Source organism: Ranitomeya imitator, chromosome 1 (assembly GCF_032444005.1).
Source record: "Ranitomeya imitator isolate aRanImi1 chromosome 1, aRanImi1.pri, whole genome shotgun sequence".
NCBI classification, from domain to species: Eukaryota; Metazoa; Chordata; class Amphibia; order Anura; family Dendrobatidae; genus Ranitomeya; species Ranitomeya imitator.
Window position 1 is genome coordinate 186,768,238 of NC_091282.1, and position 3,926 is coordinate 186,772,163.

The 3,926-nt window shown below is 44.4% G+C and overlaps 1 long non-coding RNA gene across 1 annotated transcript; it reads left to right on the forward strand.

Moving 5' to 3' along the window:
• Positions 1-2,055: 2,055 nt before the first annotated feature.
• On the forward strand, positions 2,056-2,720 carry LOC138657674 (uncharacterized). Its single transcript, XR_011317128.1, has 3 exons — positions 2,056-2,144; positions 2,229-2,373; positions 2,454-2,720. It is a non-coding gene; the product is annotated as an uncharacterized lncRNA (long non-coding RNA).
• The last annotated feature ends 1,206 nt before the right edge of the window (positions 2,721-3,926 follow it).

The following is a 3,926-nucleotide window of genomic DNA, read 5'->3' on the forward strand; positions in this document are numbered from 1 at the left end:
CTAATAAACTTAGTTATATACCCCTATTCTCCCCTAAACTTAATTGTCATTGGTGGCCAGTGTATGATCATTGGTGGCCAGTGTATAATTATTTACATTGGTGGCCAGTGTATTAACATTGGTGGCCAGTGTATAATTATTTACATTGGTGGCCAGTGTATTATCATTGGTGGCCAGTGTTTAATAATTATCATTGGTGGCCAGTGGAACGGATATGTAAATTATTATTTATTTTCATTGGTGGACAGTGGAATAAATAATAATAAAAAGTACAATTTCATTGGTGGCCAGTGGTTACCTTATAATTACCTGTCCCCGGCGATCGCCACCTAAAATAAAAACTAAAAAAAAAAAACCCATACTCACCTAAACGCCCAATTCCACGATTCCCTTGTCAGAAAAAATTAAAATAACAAACCACAACGTATACCTACCCTCCGCAGCATCCAATTAAACGATTGTCCCACGATGATCTGGAGTTTAGAGCAGCCACATAACATGCGGCTGCTCTAAACCGCGGCCGCCGATACAATGAACGGGATCGTAAAGCGATCCCGTTCACTGTATACCGAGTTCTCCCGAACGCAGCTCGCGCTGTTCGGGGGAACTCGTTTGGCAGTCACTGCAGCTGCGCGGACTCTCCGGCTGACCGGAGGTGAACTCTGGAGCGTGGGAAAATTTTCCCATGCTATCAGTTCATCTCCGTTCAGCCGGTGAGGCTGCGCAGAGATGATATATGTCATCTGCAGTAATGTTTACAACGGGACAGGTGCAATTGCACCTGATCCATTGTAAACCATTTTTTTTTTAACCCTTCCAATACCCAAATAATAAAATATGGTCAAAAACTCGGTGTCTTTATTTCATTAATACACTACGTGGCTGGGCAATATACGAAATTGATGGGCAATATACTACGTGGAATATACTACGTTGATGGGCAATATACTACGTGGCTGGGCAATATACTACGTGAATGGGTAATATACTACGTGGATGGGCAATATACTACGTGGCTGGGCAATATACTACGTGAATGGGTAATATACTACGTGGCTGGGCAATATACTACGTGAATGGGTAATATACTACGTGAATGGGTAATATACTACGTGGATGGGCAATATACTATGTGGCTGGGCAATATACAAAATGGATGGGCAATATACTATATTTTGTATATTGCCCATCCACGTAGTATATTGCCCATCCACGTAGTATATTGCCCATCCACGTAGTATATTGCCCATTCACGTAGTATATTGGCCATCAACGTAGTATATTCCACGTAGTATATTGCCCATCCACATAGTATATTGCCCATTCACGTAGTATATTGCCCATTCACGTAGTATATTGCCCATCCACGTAGTATATTGCCCATCCACGTAGTATATTGCCCATCCACGTAGTATATTGCCCATTCACGTAGTATATTGGCCATCAACGTAGTATATTGCCCATCCACGTAGTATATTGCCCATCCACGTAGTATATTGCCCATCCACGTAGTATATTGCCCATTCACGTAGTATATTGGCCATCAACGTAGTATATTCCACGTAGTATATTGCCCATCCACATAGTATATTGCCCATCCACGTAGTATATTGCCCATCCACGTAGTATATTGCCCATTCACGTAGTATATTGCCCATTCACGTAGTATATTGCCCATCCACGTAGTATATTGCCCATCCACGTAGTATATTGCCCATTCACGTAGTATATTGCCCATTCACGTAGTATATTGGCCATCAACGTAGGGCAATATACTACGTGGAATATACTACGTGGATGGGTAATATATAGTACGTGGATGGGCAATATACTTCATGGCTGGCCAATATACTAAGTGCCTGTGCAATATACTACGTGGCTGGTCACTATGTTATGTTGCTGCGATGTATGCTACTATATCTAAAATATGCAAATGTACATAACCGTGTATTTATTGTTGGCCACAATTAATTTCATTTTTTTTTACTTGTTGTCCTTTTTTATGAAGATTGAACAACACCCTGAGGTCTGGGACCGGTCAAGTGAAAAGTACAAGGGGGCAAAACGTGATGCCTGGCCCAAAATAGTAACCGCTCTCTTTCCAGAGTGGCCGAATCTCCCAACACAGCAGCAAACACAGATTTGTAAGTATAAATTTATTTCCTTTTTTTAAAAAAAGGAAGAAGAATGGATTTGTAATGTTTTATTTAAAAATTTTAAATTTGCAGTGGGCGATGTGAAGACGAGATGGCGGTCTGTCACAGACAGATATCTTAAATCACTCAAGACTCCGAGTGGCAGCTCGCCGCCAAGGAAGAGGGTGCCCTATGGAGACCAGCTGAAGTTCATATTGGGAAGCCGGAGTTTGAGGAGGTAGATAATATAAAGAAATAGTGTTGCTTGACGTAATGATTTGTATTTTTGTAACCTTTGTTTTATTTTTGGGTCTGCAGAACAGAAAGCAACATCTCTGCCCAAACACCTCCGGACCTTACCGATGGTGACACCACGGTGGACAGTATTGGAGAGGAAGTAGAAGACAGCATAATGAACAGCCAAGAATCTCCGGGGAGCATGTCTTTGTCCGGAAGGTCACCCGAAATAAGTGATTCCCTTGGAGAACATGACGTTGCAGCAAATACCACAACTTCTACTTCCTCTGACGCTGGTGCAAACTCTGGTGGCGGTGTGTCGAGGCACATGGGGAGGGGGGCTGCTTCTGTCCGTCCCGTGGCAGTGAAAAGACCGGTGCAAAAGAAGACTAAACAAGGTCAAATTATAGAACAATTAACGAGTAAAACGCTCAATCTTCTTGATAATTCTTCAAAGCAAGATGAGCATGACAAATTTGGGGCATTTTTGGCAGACCGTGTTAGAACACTGCCACGGGACAAGCAGCAAATGTTCGTTACAGCTGTCAATTGTCTGTTAATGGCAATTGATGACACACCAACCCTACCCCCTGCTCCACAAGTAATGACGGGTATTTTCAACGTTTTCAGCAACCCCATTATGCCTCCACCACCACCACCACCACCAGCTGCTGCAGCGCAGCGTTACGGACAGGCGGCAACATACAGGGCCAATCAAGTAGATGCGTACAGTGGCCATACACCTGTACCTAGTTCAACTGGCCATCGTTCCAGTATGCCCAATAGCAGTGTCTACTCCCAACCTGACTTATTTAATGATATGGGCTACCAACCGGAATACCATCAATTTTGAGTTTTGATATCTCATCCTATTTCAGTAGAGACGGGAGTGTATTGAATGTTAAACCGTTGAGTTCATGACCAAATCTTACAAAAGTTCTTTAAAGGGAACCTGTCACCACGAAAATCGCGGGTGAGGTAAGCCCACCGTCATCAGGGGCTTATCTACAGCATTCTGTAATGCTGTAGATAAGCCCCCGATGTTATCAGAAAAAGGAGAAAAAGACGTTATGTTATACTCAACCACAGGCGGTCTCGCTGCTGGTCAGGTCAGATTGGCGTCTCCGGTCCACTGCGGCGCCTCCTATCTTCTTTCCATGAAGTCCTCTTCTGATCTTCAGCCACGGCTCCGGCGCAGTCGTACTTTGCTCTGCCCTGTTGAGGGCAGAGGATAGTACTGCAGTGCGCAGGCGCCGGAAAGGTCAGAGGCACGGCGCCTGCGCACTGCAGTACTATCCTCTGCCCTCAACAGGGCCGAGCAAAGTACACCTGTGCTGGAGCCGTTGCTGAAGATCAGAAGAGGAAGTCATGGAAAGAAGATAGGAGGAGCCGCAGTGGACCGGAGACGCCAATCTGACCTGACCAGCAGCGAGACCGCCTGTGGTTGAGTATAACATAACGTCTTTTTCTCCTATTTCTGATAACATCGGGGGCTTATCTACAGCATTACAGAAGTGGGGTTACCTCACCAGTGATTTTTGGGGTGACAGGTTC